We start from the raw sequence: 25,114 nt of genomic DNA, 5'->3' as shown, positions 1-25,114 counted from the left end.
AATTTTTAAATATTTTGTGACAATATTTGAATCAGTAGTTGTAAAAAGTCAACCTCATACTAAATGCACTACCAGCAAATTAAAATAGTCTAACATCCACAAAAAGTGTGTGTTGTGCCATGCAAGAGATGGACCTTCATCCCAAGGATGCTCTATGACAGCACATGGGCTTGACTCCAGAAGACTCAAGAAAAGATATTCAGATTCCTCAGTGTCTTCTAAGTTGGATTGACTTGACAAGATATAAGTTTTGGGAAACTCAACAGGCATGACTGTGGGTTCCTCAGCAAAAGGCACTACCCTCCTGGTGGCTCCTATGGTTCAAATTAATGTCCTAAAGTCAGATTTTCATCAAAGTGCAACTTAATTGACATATCTTCGAATTTCATCTTCCAACTTAGAATAATTGGCATTTCTTCTAAGTTGGAAGATGAAAAAGGAAATTAAACGTATTTTAAGAAATCTTTTAAAATTCTGACAAGAGCTTAATTACAGGCACATTGCCAAAAGGTGGTCATAAGCCTGGGAAAAGTCTCAAGACCACTGGTTTTAAATCCTACCTTCACGTCGCAGTCGTCTTCATCTTTGAAACTAAGATGATAAGTTGAAACGTTTTTATCCCAGTTGCTCTCTCCATCCTATTTCTCCCCTCCGAGTGGATGCTTTCTGGAGGCTCATGCACCCATGAGGAGGATGAAGCAGCGCTGCTTTTCTCTGTGACCACACAGCTGCTCCCCAAGGGCTGAGCCCTGCCCACTCTTCACCGTCTCACCACAGATTCACCACCAACGAATAGAACAAGGTCCTCGTTTTTGTCCATCAATGCCTGGGTTTCCTCTCTGCTGCTCTTATTACTCTGAAACTGAGAAATAGCACAAACTCAGTATGATTTTATGAGGCATATCAAAGAAATTAACAGAAACTGCTGTCTGCTTAAAACTACCAGGGATTGAAAGGAGAAGAAAATGAACTCAAGGTACTTGCAACCAAATGGGGTAATGGGCCTTGATACAAGTATGAGAAATGTTAAATATTTTCTATGAATTATCAAATGTAATCTAACTTAATGCTTACAATGACTGTCTGAGGTAAATGCTATCACATTTCTCATTTTGGAAAGGAGACAACTGAGGGAGTTAGAGGCTAGGTAACTTACACATGGAGTGTCAAAGCCAGAAATGAACACTATGCCTGCCTCGCATTCATTGTAGGTCTTGATGAGCCCTATGGAAGAGCGGTCGTCTCATTGTGTAGCTTATATTTAAGTTTCTAGGTGAGGAAGAATACGTGGTACCTGAACACCCTAGCTTCTGTTATATGTCCAGTCTAGGGAAAAATGAGCATTAGGCAAAGAAGGCTGTGGGTTAAGAGAGGATTTGGTTTCAAAAGGATTGTAGATATAGGGGAGGAGAAATATCTCTCACTCATCCTATGTTCATGACTGAGGCCTCTATAACCAAAGACACGTTAACCAAAGAAAAGCGTACAAATTTATTTACTGTGTTTTATGTGACACAAGAGCCTTCAGAAATGAGGACTCAAAGAAACCCTTAAACTTATGTATTTTTATGTTAAGTTTGACGAAGAGTAGAATTGGACGGGGGGGTATTATGTAATGGTACTGAAGTGGTGGGAACTTAGCAAGGCCTGTTCAAATTCTTCTCTTATTCTTTGGTTCTATAACAAGAGTCTTTTATTCTTTTAATCATTTATGATCTATCTATAACATTCTCTTTAGGGGTCTGGGTAAAGTTGAGTATCTTTGAAAAACCACTGATGTGATTAAGTATGTGATTAAATATAGGGTACAGAAATCTATTTACAGTCAATAAGCCAATAAGGCCTGGGGCTTTGAGAGATGTGAAGCCTGTGTGTGTGTGTGTGTGTGTGTGTGTGTGTGTGTGTGTGTGTGTCTTATCTGTGACCCCATGTCTTCAGAGATAAGGAGTTTCCTGTCTTCCATGTATAGGAAGGACACTTCTGGAATGAGGGTCTCATGACCTGCTTCAGTGGAAGATCATTAAGTTTTCCCTGGAAAGAATTTTCCCTAGAAAGGGAAACCTGCTTCAGGAGAGAAGGATGAGGGGAAGGTGAGAATAACCTTCCTGCTTCTGCTGTTTCTTGAATTCCTTCAGCTCAAAATATTCAATATGCTAGGGTGCCATATTTTCGAGTAGCATGTCCTGAACCCTGTCATAGTTATAAAAAAAGAATAAAAGATGGAGATGTATATTTCTTGGCAGGGACAGTATGAGCAAAACCAAGAGCTGGCCATGAGTGTGGGACACTTAGGGAGTTCTTTGGCAAGCAATAGTAAATGCAATGGCTATGAGTCAGTGAGGAGAATGGATTGACTCAGGAGCAAATGTTTTCACTTTATTTGGACGGTCTTTCCCACCCTTCCAGGACTGTTTCGGTATGAAAGAATTTTACTGCCATGTGAATAGTGAAAACAAACTGAACTTTCAATTAAAATGGAGAGACTATATGTCAGTATTTGCCTGCCAGCCAGTCCCCTACTGAAATCACTGTCAGGATTGATTACCAGCTTCAGACCAAGGAAGAGCCCCAGACACAGATGATGTTCCTCCAGGTGGTACGTTCTAAGCATGCCCCGCATCAGTTCTGATTTGAACACATAAATCTCATCTCCCTCTTGGCTCTGAAACCCTCCTTTATCACTGTGTGCCAAGTAGGGTTTGTGAGCGTCATGCCAGTCATCCTGGTAGATCTGATGAATGGTGCTGAATATGAATTCCTACACTTTAAAGTCTCTGCCCTTTGATGTAGACAGCACATGTTTCCAAGTTAAACCAAGGTTGTGCAGTAGTGCAGCCCAGAACCCTAAAATGATGGAAGCTGAAACTTCAGCTGTTATCTGTTATTGTACAAAACACGGAATGCTAGTCCAAGTCTTTACTTCTATATGTGGTTAGCTGAGGTGAGAGACACAGCAGAGACTCTCTCAAAGACCTGGTAATTAAAGCAAATTCATTTTTTCTTTTCATGAATCTTGGAATGATTGCTTGAATTTTCTTCCTTACTCTGTGTTCATAGCTACAGCTATCAAAGTTACCAGAAGTGCTTTTCAAAAACGCTTTCCTGGGATGGATTTAATGATAAGACCTATGAAAAATATTTCATTTTAAATTAGAGATTTTTGTGTAGCTGAGTAAATAGCTAGAGACATTGACCAACTGTATGATCATTTCTTTTTTTAATACTAGTGCCATTTGATGGATAATCAATTTATCCAATATAAGTGGATCACAGACATAGTGGCTCATATTTTTCAAAATCTCATGAAAATTACGTACCAAAAGGCACTTTATTCAATGGCAAAGGTAATTGTATCTACTAAGAAGATCATATATTCATAATGACTATAATACTTCGTAAGTATAATGTTACCTGGAACACTGAAGAAAAAACAGAAGAAAAATGGATATTCTAGTCTATTTGGGCTGCTAGAATAAAATACCACATTGGATAGCGTATAAACAGCAGAAATTTATTTCTCACTCTTCTGCAGGCTGAGAAATCCAAGATCAAGGTGCTGGCAGATTCATTGTCTGGTAAGGGCTCACTTTCTGGTTTTTGATAGTGTCCACTTGCCGTGTCTCACATGAAGGAAGGGGCAAGTGAGTCCTCTAGGGCCTCTTTCATAAAGGCACTAATCCCATTCATGAGAGCTGTGGCCCCATGACATAATCACCTCCCAAAGGCCCCATCTTCAAATGCCATCACATTGGGGGTTAGGATTTCCACATATAAACTCGGGGAGGACGCAAGTATTCAGATCATAACAACTGGTTTGTATAGAATCGAATGAATTTTTAACCTTTCTTCTTTTTCTAATGTCCACCCTGGAAGCCACAAGGCTTTCATCATTGTACATTGATAAACCGTAGGGGCAGTGTATCAAAAGTTGACAGAGAGGTACATCCTCTCGCAAATGCATCGAAAGCACACTTTTTTCCCCCCTAAATAATGAAAGAAAACCTTGATGCTGACATTCAGGAAGTGAGTTTGGAATTTCACGTCCCTGCATTTTTGTCCTAATTATTGTCTATGAAAAGATACTCTTATACCACCATAGGAACAATTTTTTCAAAATAAAGTAAGTTTACTTATTATTATGTCTCAGGCTAAAAGAACTGTGGCAATGCTTTAACCTTTTTAGTAGTCTGTGATTCAGCGGTGTGACATTTACCCTTCACTCTTCTTCAGAAAATGGACTTTCACCAGAATCATTGGAAAAGGTCAAATTGTAAAGTGTCTTCTTATATTTTGAAAAATGTTAACATGTCCTGTTGTTGCTACTCTTTGTTAACATTGGGAAAAATGTATACATACACACACACACAAATATATATATATAAAGTCTGCCATGATATACAATGGATAGCCAAAGAACACATATATATGTAATTGTATATATATGCTCAAAGACATTTTTCAAAACACAGCTATCTATAATTCTATCAAAAATTATAAATATGGATCTTTTTCTTTTCCCACATACCCTTTTATATTCTTTTTTTCTTCATTTCAATGATTTTACTCTCTCTCTAGTCTCTCTATATTATTTATCTCAGTTCTTTTCATGCCGATGGTTCAGAGTATAGCATCTATAGCCAGAAGTATTGGGTAAATCCCAGCTCTGACAATAGCTGTATACTCTTCACCAAGTTTCTTAACCTTTTTGGACCTCATTATCCCAATTCTACAGGTGAAAAACAAAACACTAATATCTTCTACATTGAGTTTTTGTGAGGATTAAATGAGTCAATACATTTTAGGCTGATGATAAGCATTCAGTTAATACTAGCAATCATAGAGAAAGCATGTGGCTTCAAAATTTCTTTTTCCACTCTGTCTTAAACATCTCTCCCTTAAACCTCACAAATCTATTGAAACTGAGGTTCTAACTCATGTTTCTCTGATCACTTGGTACATCATGTCTAGTGCATTGTGCTAAGGATTCTGAGGCCCAGTCAGAATTGGTAGGAAAGAATGACATAGAGACATTGAATAATGCTTGCCATGGCCATGGGAAGTTGGCCCTCATGCCACATATTTGCCATTTTTGAAAATGATGAGTCACATTTGAGCAATATGTGGGAAAAATTCAAATCACTTTTGTTACTTTTGAGCATGATAATTTGTATCATTTTATAATAGTATCATTCATAAGATGGCTTAGGGCAACTCCCATGCTAGGTCCAGCTCACAAAACTTTTATTTGAAACCTGTGAAATTCATTGCAGTGTTCTGGGTGCTACTGCCAGTAACAGTACTAGAAACAGAATGCAAGTAGTCTATTTATAAGCAAAAGACCTGATTAATACAATCTACTTCCATGAGGCCCATCTTAATTTATTCATCCTAGATAGCTATACAACCCTTGAGAATGAAGCCTGGACTAATTTGTGTTGGGTTAATTCACCTGCCACAGCTTGTGGTTTCATCCTATTTTGTAGAGGGCATACCAAATCCATGTAAGAAAGCCTTGACATTGTCCAGTCACTGCGTGGCTCCTGAGTGATTTGCATCTCCGTCCTGGAAGGTGATGACTTTTGACTCATTCACTCATACTTTTGTTTAATAAGAAAGCTATCTTTTGGCTGAAGAAGTGGAAGTAAACAATCAACGAATCACATGCCAGCTTTTTCTGCTAGTCCATTTATGGGTCTAGTCTATCAGGCCGCCTCGGAGCCATGATCCAGTTGTCTTTCATGATCTACTAATAGGATAGAATTAATCCATACCTTGTGTCATTAGTTCATTTGACATTTAGCCTCACTGACAAGCAGGACACAAAGAACCTATCTCAATTTCATCACTTCTGCCTGATACTGTCCACTCTGAGACCTAATTACTTTTTCTTGTAAATCCCCAAAACATTTAGGTTTGAACTTAGGGTAGGTGTTTCTCTCCTAAACCACTGACATCTCACTAATGATTTAAGAGCCCCGGGGGAGTTTATAAAGAAAACCTGTGTGAGGAACAGTTATGGCCCCTTATAGCCTTTGAATTACTATCAATCAGGACAAGCCAGAAATCTTCCAATACTGTGGTTGGTAAAAGACATTTAATATGTCACAGGATCAGCAGTTATTTTTTAAAATAAACTTTTTCCAATAAGAAGTCTGGCCTGAGGCTGACATCATGAGGACATAACTTTTCCAGCAATTCATTTATTCTTAGTGTTACAATCTAGACATTAATTGTAACCTACCTGCTGCTGACTGCATCCAATTAGATAATCTAAATCATCCCCAATTCCTTCCTCTCGAAGCAGGCACCAGGTATACAGCCTTCTAGTATTTTCCAGTATTTCATGAGAATTGCAAAAATAGCCATAAGAAATGCATTATCAGAAAATCAAAATAATGCAGTACTCCATGTGTCTTGACCTGTGCTTTGCAAGAGAAGTATCTAATGCCATTTTCATTCCAATGACTTTTATGTGTCTCCATGCTTGGAAGAGCTCCTTGGACTTTGTGGCTGCCCAGCAACATGTGATTTATTCACTCTCTAAACCAAAAATAAATTCTAAGCTCTGCCCAACTATCTGAATGGGCCCCTCCTCTCAGCCAAGGACATTCCAAAGTTATCCTAAAAAACTCATTAAGGCCATGATGTGAACGGGGAGCTAGAATGCTTTATTATACCCTCCTGTGTTTTGGAATTACTGGTAGAACAGACTCTTTAAGTCTGATAAGAAATATTCACAATCTACTCTGTCTGAAGCCTGCTACCTGGAGGCATCGTCTATATAAAATCTTGGTTTCCACAACCCCTTATAACCCAGACGTTCCTTTCTACTGGTAATAGCTCAACCAGTTGCCAATCAGACAATGTTTAAATCTGCTGATGACCTGGAAGCTCCTGATTCGAGTTGTCCTGCCTTTCCAGACAGAACCAAAGGACATCTTACATACATTGATTGATGTCTCATGTGTCCCTAAAACGGACAAAACCAAGCTGTGTCCCAACTGTCAGCGGCGGTAAATCCTTACGAATCTGCAGTAACCTCAATTCTTGCTACTTCAGAAGAAAGAATTCAACCAAGGGGGCATAAAGCAGAGTGAGAGACCAAGGCAAGTTTTAGAGCAGGAGTGAAAGTTTATCAAAAATCTTTAGCGCAGAAATGAAAGGAAGTAAAGTACACTTACTTGGAAGAGGGCCAAGTGGGTGACTTGAGAGATGAAGTGCACAATTCTGCCTTCCGACTCACTGGCATGCGTCCAGGATCTTGTGCTACTTCTGCCCTGATTCTTCCCTTGGGGTGGGTTGTCCACATGCATAGCGGCCTGCTAGCACTTGGGAGTGGACACATGCGCAGTGTGTTTACTGGAGCTGTATGCATGCTCACTTGAGGCGTTCTTCCCTTACCAGGCAAACGTCCCCAGAAGGTCCGATACCAGTTAAATTCTGCGATTTTTTTTTTTTGCCTCTTAATGTGCACGCTTGAGCCCATTCCCCCAACTCCTGAGATCTTGTCAGGAAGCTGCTGATTACCAGTTTCAGGTGTTTCTGTTTATAGGGAGACTGCCTTTCCCTGGTGCTGGCTGCAACCAATTATTTTAGAGATAGTTTCATAACTGTCCATCACCTGATGGTTGCCTGACATTCCCGGTTGAGGGGGACCTTCTCCTGCCTGTTCATGTCTGTCTGACTACCAGCTATAACACAATCACCTTGGGCACATGTTGTCAGGATCTCCTGAGGCTGTGTCATGGGCATGTCCTCAACCTTAGCAAAATAAACTTTCTAAATTGATTCAGACTGGTTCACAGTCATTTCACAAATCATTCTGGGATCACAAATCATTTCACTTAAAATTCAAACAATAACTAAGACACTTTATGCTCTCAAAGAGTTCTGAGCCAGACATACAGCCTACGAAAGTAGCTGTGAAAGCCCCCAGGAGAAGCATCTAGGTATGTATTTGGAAGGGGGTGGGTGGGCTGGAATTTCAGGTCAAAGATGCTTCTGTTTGGAAGTAGCATACATTTTGGGGAACCCTGCACTGAGACTGAAGCATCGTTACTTCCATTCCTTGGGACAACGATGTCAGAAGGAGACCCTAGAACAAGGATTCATGTGCAATCGATTTATGAAGAGATGCTCCCAAGAAAGAACTGAAAGTGGTAGGGAAGGCAGGACAAGGAAGGAGAAAGCCAAGCAATTGTGCAATTCAGGCAAAATCCTGCTAAGGGTAATTTCAAACAGATCTTGCACAGGAATTCTCTGAGCTGGACTTTCATTTTCCATTTTCTATCAGTCATTGGCTAAGGGCTGCCTCAGGCGGATGTAAACTCTTGGGCACTTTCAGCAAAGGCTCCAGTAGCACAAGGGTAGGCGTCCAGAGAAAGCAGCAGGTGTAGGCATTTAGAAGCAAAACCACACAGTCTTCATGGACAGACACATTGATAAGAGATGATGGAGGAACGCTAACAGCATCCACTCCACACCCAACGCACAGCGCCAGAAACAGTACTCTTTGTAGTCATAGATTGCATCAGAATTATAAAATGTTACTTGGTGGCAGATTTTTTGGTACTTTGTAATTTTGGAATTTTGTTTTGGAACTTTGAGATTTTGAGAAATTGTTTTTTTTTCTCTTTGTTTTTGAGTCTGTAGAGGAAATGCATTGTATCCTCTTGAAATCAAGGAATGTCGGGGTTACATGGGGTTAAACCAGGTGACATCTTTGTCCCCTGGGGACATGGCTGTTTTTATAGGTGGCTGCTTACTCCATTAAGTTATATCATTTGGTTACAGTGATATCCCAGGCCCACCTCCCCACCTTATGAGGCAGCTAGGCCCTTCAAATTGCACACTCATTGTCCTTCCTTTAAGTGAAGATATGCTTCTTTGAAATGAAATTTTAATGAGGGTTATATATGAACCAGTTATCATGAGAGAATTTATCTGGACCTCTAAAGGAGACCCAGAATCGATAACTTTAAATGAGGGTCTAAGAAAATATCCAGAATATGGGGTCATTTTGTTAGGCTGCGTTGTAACCGAGAATACCATAGCAATGTCCTTGGCCTGAGGGGCAGCAGTAATGTATCAGATAACTATGGGAAATGTAAGGGCCAAGGGCGGCCTTGAGAATAGGCAGCCGGCAGCACAAATGACTAATTTCCCTTAGGTGGCCTTGTTCACAGTACTCACATTCCTATTGCCACAAAAAAACAACCCTGCACAAATTTTAGAGACTCATAACCCAAGGAATTAGTTCACAGTCACTTTCAGGCATTCTAGCACATATTGGGTACTCAAAAATATTGACTGAATGAATACATTTGTTGAATGAATCCTTTGTTTGGTGCGACTTGCAACCCCAGAGGGGCTGGTAGCCACAGCCTGGGAGGGAAAAGGTGGAACAGGCCTTAGGTAGAGAAAAACTCCCAAGGGACCATTTCAAGACTTTCTGGCTGAGCCTTGTGACATAGATGCCTCAGTAACCTTCTCCAGGCTTAGTCAGCTTTGAGATTTGGTGGAGGACACGCTGTACGGTAACAGGGGAGCTATCTCTGGCTGGCTGGCACAGGGATCTCCTTACAGACTGCCAGAAAGAACACACAAACCTGGCTTGACTTGGGCTCTCTTTGTTTCCTGTACACCTGACTGCTGGTCAAAACACACAGTACTCTAGATTGAGAGGTCACACTGACACAGTTCAGGCAGGCTGGTGACAAGGCCTGTGAAGAAGTAGGTGGGAAGCACCCACCCCCTGCCGCTGGTGCTGATGTCATGTGGCAAAGTGGTTCAAGGAAACGTACACAGCTCCAGAGTCATAGCTGGAGCAAAGCCTACCAGCCTCCACTCATCAGCTCCCAGGTGAACTTGGGCAAATGTTGAGCCTTTCTGAGACCCACTGTCCTCAGCTGCTTAAAAATAACCTATTTGATGAGGCTGAGTGATGGTTAAACAAGAAAATGTATATGAAGGGCTTTTTCTTTGAGGGTCTTAAAATTGAGCATCCCTCTGAGGAACTGGGCTAATACCATGCCTTATACATCTGCATCAGGTCTGCCCTACAGGCCTAACTCAACCCTGAGATGATATTTGTGCCTGTAAAATAATCCCAGGACAAGACCCGGGGTATGCATCTGGGCTAATAAAGACAAGGCTGAGACAGGAACAGACCAGTCTTGGGGAGATGGGGAGCAGACAGGTAGCAGAGTGGGAAATGGGGAGCTCTGGCCCAGAGCCGCAACAAGACAAACACACCTGCTCTTGTCTATAACTCTTGGTTAATCTAGGTGCTAAATTTCGCCTCCACACTTCACACTGGTCTTCTCTTCTATATGTGGCTGCTGTCTCTGGGGTGGGGACATGGCTTCAACCGGGCTTTATTTTCTGACACTTCCCTGATCTTGATGATAGGGGCTTAGTCATTGGTACCCCAGTCTTATGCCTGTTCTCAAAGTCGGCTGGGTTATGATCCCATAAACTGCCGGGGATCTACTGCTGAATCTTAAACACTCTGTAAGCATTCCTAGGCACCACTGGACTACAGCCCCTTCCTTGATACTTCTGTGACAGCCCCATCTGCTCAGGACTTAAGACTCCCTGGAGCATGTGTGCCCCATCAGAGATACGGTGCTGAGAATTGCAAGTCCAAGATACATTTGTTGACAAACCAACACGCTGAGTGCCTAACATGTGCCAGCAGCTGTGCTGAATGATGAAGACAACAGGGAAAACCTCTGCGTCCCCATGGAATTTGTATTCAAGGAAGTAAAAACAGACTAGAAGCAAAATAATTAGAGGTAAAGGAGTTGCAGTTTTAAATAGGGTGGTCAGGAAAGGCCACCCGAGCAAAGATCTAAAGGAGCTAGAGGAGGGAACAAGTAGATATGTAGGAAGAACATTCTAGGCTGGGTGAACCTGAGTACAAAGACTCGGATGCGTGAGCATGTCTGGCAGGGGGTTGCGGAACGGCAAGGAGGAGAAGGGGGTTGGAGGGAGGGAGGGGGACAGCAGGAGGAGATAAGGTCAGAGGGGCCACAAGAGGGGCCAGAGCATGGACAGCTGTGAGAGCCACAGGGAGACTGTGGCTTTTACACTGAGTGGAAAAGGAAGGCCTAGCAGAATTTTGAAGACAGTGAAAGTAACATTGTTCTCTGGCTGGCTGGCTGTGGGGCCTGTTCCCACCCTCACTTCTAGAGCTGAGACCTTCCTTTCCTCATCTTACTTGGCCATCATCTCCTGAACGGCAGTTTCTTGTGATATTGGGAGCATCAGAACCGGCTAGGTCGGGTCAAAGACCCACATTGTGACATTCTGTGCAGACTTTCGCTCTGACAAACGGCCGGAGCTGAACTGGAACACACTATCCAGTTCACACTATCTCCAACACCAGCCTACCCTCCCCACAAGCCTTCCTCCTTCCTGCTAGCTTCTAGCTGAATCTCTCTGCCCCTCCTTTCTCCCACCCTTTCCCCATAATTTCCTTCACATGGGCTCTTTTGCCCTAGAAAACCTGATGCTAACCTCAGGGTTTTCTAAATACCTATTAGAAGCCAGTGTTGACAGTGTACCAGGCTACCTGGTCTTTCCCTGGAAGCTTCCACTCCTTCATCTTCCCACCTACTTATGTAAAGAAATGGCAATAAAATTAGCATAGGGCTTGCCTCAGGAAATTATAGGCCCAAATGAACACTGATTTCAAAAAGAGTTTCTAAAATCTCTTCATTTTTCTTTTTGAAATTGACTAACTTGAGCCGGCATTTCAGCACAAACCAACTATGGTTTGTGACTAAATCAAACCACAGCCACGTTGAGCCATAGTGCCCACATCACTCTCTAGCACTACCCTGTGGTGGAGAAGGGGTGATGCATGAAGTTGTTTGTTTTTGTTTTTTTGTGTTTTTTTTTTAAACTCTTGAGTTCAGGGGTACATGTGCTGGTTTGTTTTATAGGTAAACTTCTGTGTTGGAGGTTGTTGTACAGATTATTTCATCACCCAGGTATTAAGCCTAGTACCCATTGATTATTTTTACTGACTCTCTCCTCCTCCCACCCTCCACCCTCAAATCAGCCCCAGTATGTGTTGCTCCCCTCTATGTATCCCTGTGTTCTCATCATTTAGCTCACACTTATAAGTGAGAACATGCGGTATTTGGTGTTTTGTGTTCTGCGTTAGTTTGCTAAGGATAATGGCTTCCAGCTCCATCTATGTCCCTGCAAAAGACATGATCTCAATCTTTTTTTATGGCTGCACAGTATTCCATGGTGTATATGTACTACATTTTCTTTATCCAGTCTATCATTGACTGGCATTTGGGTTGATTCTATGTCTCTGCTATTGTGAATAGAGCTGCAATGAACATATGCGTGCATGTGTCTTTATAACAGAAAAATTTATATTCTTCTGGGTATATACCCAATAATTGAGAAATGGCCACATTACCTTCCACAATGGTCAAACTAATTTATACTCCCACCAACAGAAGGTAAGTGTTCCCTTTTCTCCACAACCTCACCAGCATATGTTATTTTTGACTTTTTAATAATAGCCATTCTGACTGGTATGAGATGGTATCTCATTGTGGTTTTGATTTGCATTTCCCTAACAATCAGTAACATTGAGCTTTTTTTCATATGTTTGTTGGTCACATGCATGTCTTCCTTCGAGAGGGGTCCTTGTTTATGTCCTTTGCCCACTTTTTAGTAGGGTTTTTTTTTTCTTGTAAATTTAAGTTCCTTATAAATGCTGGATATTAGACTTTTGTCAGATGCAGTTTGTAAAACTTTTCCCCCAATCTGTAGGTTGTCTGCTTACTCTGTTGATAGTTTATTTTGGTGTGCCAAAGCTCTTTAGTTTAATTAGATCCCATTTGTCAACTTTTGCTTTTGTTGCAATTGCTTTTGGCATCTTCATTGTGAAATCTTTGCCCATGCCTACACCCAGAATGGTATTGCCTAGGTTGTCTTCCTGGGTTTTTTTTTATAGGTTTGGGTTTTACATTTAAGTCTTTAATGCATCTTGAGTTGATTTTCATGTACGATACAAGGAAGGGGTCCAGTTTCAGGCTTCTTCATATGACGAGCCGGTTGGCCGTCTCCAAGGCAAGGAGCAGCCAGCAGGGAGCAGCTTGTGCTCCAGCTCTGGAGCAGCCTGCCAGGAGGCCTGGAGCACTGTGACATGGACTGGTTTTATGAGTAACTGGTAGGTTCTAATAACCCTGCTCATAACAATGGCATTGGAGATGGGGCCCTGAAGATCATTCATAGAGTCAAAGCAACTATGGCCTTGACTTGTACATGGGCCATCTACAAGTCATTCCTTCATGTCATCTTCCCCAGCAGTGAGTGAGATGCTGCAATATTTGAGTTTTGCAAATAAATATATTCAAATATAACATAAATATATCTGAAAAAATAAAGATTTTTAATAAATAACTTATTTTTAATTTTTACTATGTAAAAGTCCTAATTCTTATAGAAGATTTAGTAATATTAATCAATAACTGTCATGTATTAAACAGACATAAATGGCAGATTCTGTGCTAGGTCTTCTAACTACTTCACCTCATTGAATATGACAACCCTACGATGTAGATATTGTTTTTTCAGAGATGAGAACATTCGAGTTCAGTCAGATCAAATAACTGGCTCAAAGTTATATAGCTAATACGTGATAGACTCAGGATTTAAGTAAGATCTGTTTGGAAATAACAGTAAAACGCAAGAAGTACAGCTATTGGAATTAAAATGCCTTAATTCACCTGACTGTGTTTGACTTTTGTGGATGGAGGATGATTTACACACATTTAATGGTGTTGCATCGGTATGTTATAGCATTGCAAAAATGGAAGGATATAGTTTCAGCTCCCACTTTATTTCCCACTCTGAGAAGAAAAGCAACTCACTCCACACACTATCACAGGCCACCAGGAAAGCCAGTCACTCAGAGGAGCTGTGACGGGCAGAGCACTGTAGAAGCTCAGGTCATGGAGAGAGAGCCCATTTTGCACTGCCATGTCCAGAGTTCACACACACACAAAAGACTTATTTTTGTGGGTTATAAAGACACAAAAACATAAAGCTAGCATACAAAGAATGATCTGTTTTGGTGACACTCTTGATTTTGTTGCTGGTTTATTCTGAATTCTATTTCCTCATCACATAGGTTAAAACAAACGCTAGCTCTTTAGTAAGAAACCCTTGGAGTCTAAGCTCTGCAACTGATCACAGATGGGTACAGAAGGTTCTGATAAATGTATGGCATTTCTTTATTTTTCCTTGCAGAGCATTTGACTCAGTACCTTGTGGAGAAGACAAAAAGATCTGCTAATCATCACTGCACCCCTTTTTTCATATATATATATGGATCCCATCTGACTATTAAAGTTGTACTTCATAGTGAGAAAAAAGTAGATGGATGCTTACATAATGCTTCTTTAATATATCTTATTTTTCTCTGGGTGCACTTCATGTTCTAGGTTAACACATTTGCTAATTTAATTTTCACAGTAGTCCCCATCTTGCATCTTAGAGAAGAGAAGTAGCAATCATTGTTCTTGCTGAAGACCAGGATTCTAAACTCAACACTTTGAAGACCAAGGCCAGTACTTTATGTATGCAAGCATGTAGAGTAATTGCAGAAGAAGAGGCTCTCTCAAGAGGAAGAGTGTTGAAGCAATTTTCAAACTCAGGTCAAGTTGCTCCTGTCTATCAGCAGTGAAGTTAAAGAACAATTCGTCTTTCCATTTGCCAATGAAAGATAGAAGCAAAAAGCATCTTGACCTAAGTAAGCCAGCAGAGGGTGCCGTTGCCCCTTCCTGTAGATGTAATCATGCACGCCCACGGGGCTCACCTTTCTTGCCTAAAGGAAAAGGTCCAGGCGAGAGGTCCCAAACTTCTCAGGTCATAATGCTCCTGCATCTTCTTTCCACAAAATTGAGAACATCAGTAAAAAATTTTCCAATAAGCAAACAGGGAGTTGAGCTTTATGGATACAGGTAACTTAGTATCTTTGAAACTGGCTTTAAATAATTTTTTTGAACTCACTAGAAAATGTTTTTTTCAATGACTAAATGAGACCTGAGAGGACAAACAATAGTCCCTGCTGTCTGACTTCGAATAACTTTAATTTTCTCTTTTAGGAAGAGAGGATTAGTCTGTGAAGCAGCAGCTTTTCCCAGCCCTACCAGAAGAATCAGAGTTTAAACTGTCCTAGAATGATTTCTAACCCCATCCCCAAACCACCACCACCACCACTAATCCTAAATTCTCATCCAGCCACCTTCCCGGATCTATTCAACAGTGGACAACACGAGGACTTCTGTCCACAGGAAGTACGTAATAAACAGTGGTTGAATGTGCGAGTGCCGCCCCTGCTTCAATACTTAAATACCCCCAACAGCAACAAAGTGATCTGCACATTCCCCAGCTATGCATCCTGCCGCGTTTTTGAGCTGCCCTGCTTGTATGTGTCAGGAGTGAGCATGCTGAATATCAAGCATAGAAGGTGTTTACAAGTGTCTTGTCCCTGCCAGTGGTTACAGACACAGCCTTAGTCTCACCATATATGCTTCAAAAGTATCTGGTGAACTGAGTAAGTAGGAGCTGGCTCTAATTATGAGTAATAAATGGAACTGGAAAATTGAGTATGAAACAGTTTAAGGGGGAGCCATTCATGATAAAATCTGCTCGTGTGTGTAATTGCCTCCCACCAGCAGCAATGGCTGTCCCCTGCCTTAATTAACTTAGTAAAAGAAATAGTTCAGCCTAGAGCTCTTCATGTAGGGATGCAATGACAGGATGAAGGAGGCAGGGGAAAGCACAGCAAAGGTGCCCTAATGGGTTTTCCACATCTAGGTTGATTGACTGTTGAGAAAAGAACAGCTTGTACTATTCTGGGTAGCATGAGCACTGTAATTTGTGACAGCTATAGGTCATGTATCTATTTTTCTGTCTGACAAGGACGAGCAACAGCTGGTGGCTGGTACAAACTCAGACTGGCTTGGTCAGGCTGTGAACTATGAGGATAGAGCCTCGGTTTTCAGCCTGAGCTACAATGGAGGAAGGGTTTGTGGTTAATGCTTGCATGTCTGTGCAAATTTAACTGTAGTTAACAGATTTGTTGCTGCAGGTGGAAAATGAAGCTTAATGATTCCAAGAACTCTGTCCTTAATTTCCTTCTGATTCTGAAAACAAGGTAGATTTTATACCTTTCGTATCTCTCCCCACTTCCACTGTGGCCACCTTCAATTGAGTCCAAAAACATTGTTTTAGTTCTTGTTAAATACTTGGCACCATGCTGGGCATTGAGGAAGTGAGAAGAGTGTGGCATACTCCCTGTCCTTTGAAGATTCATTTAATACAGAAGACAGATAAGTAATCAAATAGGGTGGTAATTGTGATAACAGATCTATGCACAAAAGCTACAAAGATGCAGTACAGATAAGGGAGCACTTTCCTCTATTGCTGTAGAATAAGGAGAATGTAGAAAACATCTCAATTCATAGAAATGAGAAGACCATATTAAAGAATGCAACTTTCCAATGCATAATTCAAATTCTTCCCTCCTGTAAGGTGACTTAAAAAGTGTTGAAGGGTAAAAAGACAGCCTCATCCTTATAGAGAGACTTTCTTCTCTGCTTATCCAAACCTCCCATGCCAAGTGATGGACCTCTGCTACTGTGACCAGACCCCTAGCAGGTTCCCTGCTCATGACCCCCACCCCTTCCTAGGTCGCAGTGTCATGGCCTCCAACTACATTAATATCATATATTTTTTTGTCTTGCAAAATATTCTGTGATTTTTATTTTATTTCCTTTGGACATTAAAAAAAAATCCTGGAAAATGCGTTCAACTGGAGCAGGAGTGTCCAACTTCTGGCTTCCCTGGGCCACATTGGAAGAAGAAGTGTCTTGGGCCCCACATAAAATACACTAACAGTAGCTGATGAGCTAAAAAAAATTGCAAAAAAAAAGTCTCATGTTTTAGGAAAGTTTACATAATTGCACTGCAAAGCCATCCTGGGACACATGTGGCCAGTGGGCTGTGGGTGGATAAGCTTGAGCTAGACTGCTTTTGTCTCTGCAAGCCTGAAGTGTCAGTGTTTCCCTTAGGAAAAGAGCATTATATCAAAGCTCCATGTAGTTAAACCACAAGACAAATGCATGTATTGAAACTGTGAACTTCAGAAAGTCAAATACACAGTTTCCTGACATCTTCTTGTTCCTAACGTGTTCATTAATTCTGTCCTCATTTCCCCTTATCCCTTCTTAACCACACCTTCCATCACTCCTCCCTTTATGGACCTTCTCCCTGTTATGCCACATGCCAAAACAAACAGGTCTCCCTCGTAGACACTGTCATCCTTCACGAGGAAAAAAATTACCAAGTGGAAAGAGGGAGTTGCAATGTCCTATCACTATAGGAATAGCAATGTGGTTCGCTTTTGGAGGACCAGTGCAGAGTGAACAACAAATTAATAGAAACCAAGTCTTGTGTATTTGGAAAGATCTCAGATTCTTGGAATAAATCCATGCCCTCAGATCTTCAGTGGAAGGAAGTGAGTAATAAATATATAAATAAAAATAAATATTGAAGTAAATCCTCAGTGGTGTATAAAGAAAATGTATGGAAACTTTTAAAGAAATTGCAAGTAATAACTGAATATTCCACAGTGTGACAGCAGTCCTCTTTATATGCCCAGGCTCATTGAGTTATTCCTGGAGTACTTAAACATTGAATTCTGTCCAACCATCAGACTGAGCCTCAAGATTGTAAGAAAACCACCAATAAGGGAATGTCCCCTGAATTCTAGATCCCTAGGATTTGCTGTATTAGCCAAGCACTTAAATCTTTTCAATTTTACTTAGGCTGTATTCCCCGCCTGGGTTTGTCAGGTGATCTACATGGAAAGGTGTCCCTAATTCCAGAGAATAATTGACAAAGATGTTCATTCTAAAGCAATTCAGGTTATGTTTAGACCATAGCACATATCAGGAAGTCTCTGAATGTATATGTATCCTGGAGTTTGCTAAACTTTGGGTTTTGATGCGCAATAGATTGGAATATAAACTGCAATTTAGGAGGCCTTCGAACAGAAGTACAGTCTGGACCCGTGGCTTATGGTGTGTCACATAAACAGGAACAGTTTGTTTAGCAAAAGCTTGGAAGTTTTAGTGTTTCCAAAGCAGATATTCAGGGACATAATCCAATATCCTCTATTGCCAAATGAATTCCAACTGTGACCTGTTTTTCTCAGCCACGATGAGCTTTGTGTTTTTGATGGGACCCAATTGAATCCAGGAAGAAAAGGAACTAAAATAATTAACTGCACATCTCAAAGTCTGTGTCTGGCAGTGTTTAAAGTTGAAGGCAGGGACTAGCATTAAACCCTTTTATGTTGCCATAGAAGCACCCAGGACGTTAGAATCAAATCATTCGCAGTCTCGATGTCTCGCGCTGCAGGAAGCTCCTTGGAGGGGCAACAGGGATCAGACTTATTTCAGTAGAGACTCCTTATCAGGGTAAGGCACCCCACACCCTTCTCAGCACACAGCCCTGAATTTTGTGCATGCCAGCCCCTGAGGCATCAGCTGTGAAGTTACTGCAAAAATCAAAATGGACTCCATGAATTTTGTGGTAAGTAATTTTGGAAGTTATTACATACTTTATCTTCCTCCTGAATATTCACCACACTCTTGATCACCTTAAAGACCCTGAGAAGTCTTAAAGCCAAAATGTTTTCTGTGTTCCTATACATAATGTATTTTTTAACACAGACTTTTCTAATTTATTTGACTCTGAAGCCATTTTTGCAGAACAATTATTAACATCTCAAGGAATCGATGTTCTATGATACACATTTTGGGAAAGGCATATCAAAGTAACACACATTTCACACAGCAAATGAACACTGGCAAGTAGGTGCACAAACTACTCACAGGTGAGGAGGGATGCAGAAGAATATTTATAAAAATTCAAAATATAGGAGCCTCGGGGAAGGCAGCCAATATCAACCAGGTGATTCTTGCTCAAAAGTGAGGGTGTGTTTGATGAAAGTGAAAGTGGCAAAGTAAAAGTAACTTCCCTCAAATGGAAGGAAATTGGCACAAGGTGGGCTCTCACTTCTACATATTTTCATTAAACCCCAAGGCAGATCTTCTGGTCAAATTACAAAAGCCCTGGGCAGGGTGGAGCCTGAAACCTAATCAGAACCACACAAGGATTTGTCTGCGGTGGGTTCTACGTGGGAACAGATCTTATGGCTCCCTAATGGGTCACTGACAACATTATTAAGTATGAAAGTAAAGGGAGGGATGGAGACACATTGCACACAGAGAGACCACACAGGACTGCGATCAGCAAGCTTCCTTTTGTTTCCATAATTATCAGCTTAAAACTGACTTGGAATGGGAACTCTGAGGATAGAATCAGAGCCCTTTGGCCTCAGAAGTCTAAATTGGAGCTCAAGCTCTTCAATCTCTGCTGTGTGAGTGTTATAATTTATATTCGCCTGTGAAGGGGAGTAGCCTTGGGAAATAGAATTCTAAGTCTGAGGGTATAAGGATAGCTTGGGGACAAACAACTCATTGCTTGTTTACTGGAGATTTGGGGAAAAATCCAGGGAAAATAATTCCTCAAGAAAAACAAGTTCTTATGGAGTTTCTACCTCTTCCTGGCTTTTCCTCTCATAGACTAATACCAGAATATTCCTGTATGTTAATTTGAATTCCTCTTAAAAGCAGACACCAAGACGAGATATGTTGCATATAAGAGATTCATTGGGGGAAATACCTATAAGGATAAAGAAGAGGGAAATTCAAAGAGTGGGCAGAGACAGACAGCTGTGAAAGAGGGGAAAAGAAGAGTGGGTGGAAGGCAATTCAGCCTGCAGCAAACTGCAGTGTAGTTCTAAGAAAGTGTCAGCCAGGCCAATGGCAAACACATCAGCTGAGGGTGCCTGTTGAAGTACTCCAGGCAAAACTGCATTTCTCACAGGAAGGAGCCTGCAATTTACCTCCACAGTGCTCCAGGCTTCTAATAGCCACCCTAGCAGTGAGTTTGCCCTATCTCCAGGGGTCCTCACGAGAATGGAAAATTCAGTGTCAAGAAAGTTCCCCCAAGTCAATGAATTCTTGCTTGTCCACTCTTACATTCCAGTACCCTCCAACAAATATCCCTAAAATTCCAATACAAGTATAAGCTAGCTAAAATTCATAGTTTCTCTAGTATATAATTTCTCCTTCCCTTATCTGGCCCAGCACATCTTCAGCTGGAATCATAGTTATCAGCGTGGAATCTAGGAGAGGAAGTAGGGGCAGCTCTTGAGTGGGATTCTTCTTGACTCACTGCTTTATCTTCTAGCAAGAGGGTTGTGTTAGTTCTTGCTAGGGAAGGGTTGCTAACTGCTGAAAGCTCTGAGAATCGTCAGGATGGGGAGAAGTGTGCAGAGTCAATATCCTCAGGAAATCCACCCAGTTGCCCCCATCTCATTTTTTGGGGTCCCAAGTTTTCTCAACCATTTTCAACCTTTCTCAGCATTTAAACATCTTTGGGGCTTAGAAAGGAGAAAGTAAGAGGGATTAAGTAATAAGACTTCCAAGCTGTAGCACAGTTCTAAGAAGGCTTTAGCCATATGCAAATTCTCAAGTAAAGTCACCAAAAAAAGGAGTCCTGTGTTTTACAGGAATAGGCCTGCATCTATTAGGCCAGTATCCCCACTATGCTCATTTGTTATCTGGGAGGAATTCATGGGAGACATGATCTTGTCGCAAACAAATGAGCAGGGAAGAGCCAGAAGAAGAGCAGCTAAGGCTACCAATCAGTTATGCTCCCCGAAGCAAGAGATCTGATTGGCACATTTTTATGGCCATCCCATCCTTCCAGGTACTGTGTGGCTGCCCTGAAGACCTGTCTGACATTGAAATGACCTTCTGGGGAAGTCTGTCTATAGCTTGAAGAGGCCAATTCTATAGACAGCAAACTATCCCTCTGGCTGATTCCTGTTGATACTCTCCAAATGAAAGATGGGTGAAAGCCAAGAGGCAGAAGAAGAATATGGAATAAAGTGGAGAAAAAAGATAACACAGACTGAAGGGTGGAGCAGTGCCTCTTTTATGTCAAAATGAAAACTCAAAAATGAAGTAGCAGCCAGAAGATGAAAAAGAATAACAACAACCAAACAATTCAAGAAATACGAGGGGAAGAAAGGTTGCTTCTCTGTAAGGCTGTGTGCTGGACTCAGAAAAAGAAACCTTAAGAGGCTGTTCTTGCCCTCCTTCTTCCCTTGCAATTGCTGCTGATTTTTGACTCTGCCATGTGAGAGTCTAAGTTTGCAACCACTTAGCTGCCTTTTGTTAACATGTCAAACGAAGTTTCTTCTCTAATTACATCCAGCAGACAATTTAGTGAAAATTTAAAATGGATTCACTGATAGCCATCAAAATGGCAAAGTAGGAGCAATCTGGCTTCACTCATAGGAAAGCAAAAAATAACTATCCAGTGCCAAGGTTATCACCCAGAATATCCCAAAACTTACAACTGAGGCTATGACAATCCCTAAAGCCTCAGAGAAGTGAAAAACCAGGAGCAGAAGGTAGGGGAAATGAATTTCTTTAACCTTGATGCCCCTCCAGCAAGCTGCCAAGCAGCACATGGAAAACTGCCCCTGGACTTCTACACTGGAAAAGTGTTGCCTCTACACTTGGAAAAACTGAGATCAGTGATCAAGGCAGATGTCTGGCTTCCCCACCATCCTGGGTTCCTTAGAAGGAAAAACATTCCTGCCTTAACCTGTGGGAATCATTGCAAGTATCTGTAGGGTAAAAACTCCTTAGGTCAGCCAGAGACAAGAAGTGGAGGTGAGGCTAGCAGCAGTCAGCATGCAAAACTGGTGGCTGCTCTTCATTTCTGCTTTGGGAGGCAGAAATCAGAAAGGCTACTCAGAAGCATCATGCTATAGGAGGCATTATCCACGAGTGCTTTGGGCACAAACCTTCAGCCAGCCTTCCCAGACAGCCATGTATCCACTTTTCATCCCACCTCCAGGCCCATCCAAAATGGGCACTATGCAAAACTCCGAACCTGTGAAAGAGCTACAGCAAACATTAGCTTAGGGAACCATCTAGTGCTGAAAAGGAGTCAGCAATCTTGAGATAAGGGCCCTTAACAGTCTGCCTAGGACCTTTAGACATATATACTCTAGAAAGATCAACACAAACCCAGACAGACAGAAAGCCTGGAATAAATACCTAATATTTCAGTGCAAAGACACAGACACATACATCCAAAATAAACAAGCGCAAACAGGAAACTGTGGCCTCAAAAATGAACAAAATAAGAAGCCAATGACTGACTGTAATAAGATGGCAATGTGTAACCTCTCAGATCAAGAATTTAAAATAGCAGTTTTGGGGAAACTCAGTGAATTCCACAATAACACAAAAAAGCAATTCAGATATTTAATCAGATAGCTTTAACAAAGATATTGAAAAAAATTTAAAAATCAAACAGAAAGTCTGAAGCTGAAAAGTGTGATGAATGAACTCAAACATACAATAGAAGGTCTCGACAACACAATTGATCAAGCAGAAGGAAGAATCAGCAAGCTAAAAGATACACTAGTTGCAAATAAACAGAGGAGAAAAGATTTTAAAAATGAAAAGAAACAAAGCTTACAGGTTCTAAGGGACAACATCCAAATAGTAAATATAAGGGTCACTGAAGTTTAATGACAAAGAGAATGCAAGAAATGCTAAAGGGGGTTTTTCAAACTGAAAGAAGAAGTGTAACAAGAAAACACCTGAAAGTTTAAAACTCACTGGTAAAATTAAGCATACAGACAAATTCAGAATACAATAATATGGTAATTGTGGTATATAAACCACATATATCCTTAATATGAAGAATAAAAGACAAAAGTTTAAAAATAATTGTAACTACAAAAGTTTGTTAAGGTATAGGCAATATAAAAATACGCAAATAGTGACATCAAAATTTCAAAATTTTGGAGGGGGCAGAAATAAATTTAAAGAGTGGAGTTTTAATTTGATTATTTCTTTTTGACAGGACTAAAGTTGCTATCAGGTAAAAAATAACTGGTTATAACTATAAGATGTCTTTTGTAAGCCTCATGGTAAGCACAAAGCACAAACCTATAATGGATACACAAAAACTAAAAACCAAGGAATCAAAACACATTGCTGAAGAAAATCACTTAACCACAAAAGAAAACAGCGAGAGAGGAAAAAAAGGAGAAATAATCTACCAAATGACTAGAATATGAGTAACAAATTAGCAGTAGTCCTTACCTATCAAGAATATCTTGAATGTAATGGATTGAATTCTCCAATTAAAAGATAGAGTCACTGAATGGATTTTTGAAACATCAGAAAAACAAAACAAAAAAAGACCTGATGATATGTTATATACAGAAAACTCATTTCATTGTCAAAGAAAAATATACACTGAAAGTAAAAGAATAAAAACAAAATCCATGCAAACAGAAACCAAAAGCAAGCAGAAGCAGCCATACTTACATATGAATTAGACTTTATATCAAAAATGGCAAAAAGAGGTCAAGAAGGTCATTATATGATGACAAAGAGATCAACACAACAAGAAGATATAACAACTTTAAATATTTATGCACTCAACACTAGAGTATGCAAATATATAAAGCAAATATTATTAGATCTAAGGTGAGAGATAGACTGCAATATAATAATAATAGGGAACTACAATGCCCCTCTTTCAACAGTAGATAGATCATTTAGACAAAAAATCAACAAAGAAACATCAATCTTCTGACCAGGCATGGTGGCTCATGCCTGTAATCCCAGCAGTTTGGGAGGTCGAGGGGAGTGGATCACCTAAGGTCAGGAGTTCAAGACCAGCCTGACGAATATGGTGAAACACTGTCTCCACTAAAAATATAAAAATTAGCTGAGTGTGGTGGTGTGCACCTGTAGTCCAAGCTACTCAGGAGGCTGAGAGAGGAGAATTGCTTGAACCTGGGAGGCGGAGGTCGCAGTGAGCCAAGATCGTGCCACTGCACTCCCGCCTGGGTGACAGAGTGAGACTCCGTCTCAAAAAAAAAAAAAAGAAAAAGAAAAGAAAAGAAAAGAAACATCAATTTTCAATTACACCGTAGACCAAATGGTCCTCACAGACATTTACAGAACAGTCTAAGCAACAGCTGCAGAATATACATTGTTCTCAACTGCACATAGAACATTGTCCAGGAATGATTACATGTTAGGCCACAAAACAAGTATAACAACTTTAAAAAGATAAATGTCATATCAAGTATCTCTTTGGAACACAATGGTATAAAACTAGAAATTAAAGAGAAACCTCAGAAACCACAAAAATCCACGGAAATTAAACAACTTGCCTCTAAGTAACCAATCCATCAATGAAGAAATTAAAAGGGAAATATAAAAATGGTGTGAGACAAACAAGAATGAAAACAAATTATACCAAAACCATGGAACACAACAAAAGCAGTTATAAGTGGAAAGTTCACAGCAAAAAATCCATACATAATAAATGAAAAAGATATCTAATAAACAACCTAACAATGCACCTCAAGGAACTAAAAAAAACAAGAATAAATTAATTTCAAAATTGCTAGAAGGAAATAATAAAGCTCAGTGAAGAAAGAAACAAATTAGACACCAAAAAATGCAAAGTATCAACAAAACTAAGAGTTGGTTATTTGAAAAGATTAGCAAAATTGACAAACCTTCAACTAGAGTAACCAAGAAATAAAGGAAAAACGACCCAAATAAATAAAATTACAGATGAAAAAGGAGGGAGACATTACAACTGATATCAAAGAAATACCAAAAAACATGAGACTCTAACGAAAAATTAAACGCCAACAAATTTGAGAATATAGAAGAAATGGATAAATTGCTGAACACATACAACCTACAAAGATTAAATTATGAAGAAATAGAAACTCTAAACAGTCTGATAGCTAGTGAGGAAATTGAACTAGTGATTAAAAGTATTTTATCAAAACACAAAACATGGCATGATGGCTTTACTGATGAATTCTATCAAACTTTCAAAAGTAAAGAGGAAGAAATCCTTCCAAACTCATTTTATGAGGCCA

At 40.4% G+C, this 25,114-nt stretch overlaps 1 long non-coding RNA gene across 1 annotated transcript in view; it reads right to left on the bottom strand.

Moving 5' to 3' along the window:
• Positions 1-25,114, bottom strand: part of LOC123568706 (uncharacterized) — a 92,729-nt gene that overhangs the window by 30,053 nt on the left and 37,562 nt on the right. The window contains exon 2 of the long non-coding RNA XR_006692175.3: positions 561-862. This is a non-coding gene — a long non-coding RNA (uncharacterized lncRNA). The remainder of the gene's footprint in view (positions 1-560; positions 863-25,114) is intronic.

The sequence above is a fragment of the Macaca fascicularis genome, chromosome 14 (assembly GCF_037993035.2).
Source record: "Macaca fascicularis isolate 582-1 chromosome 14, T2T-MFA8v1.1".
NCBI classification, from domain to species: Eukaryota; Metazoa; Chordata; class Mammalia; order Primates; family Cercopithecidae; genus Macaca; species Macaca fascicularis.
The sequence above is the reverse complement of the archived record's forward strand: the minus strand, read 5'-3'. Positions and strand labels throughout refer to the sequence as shown.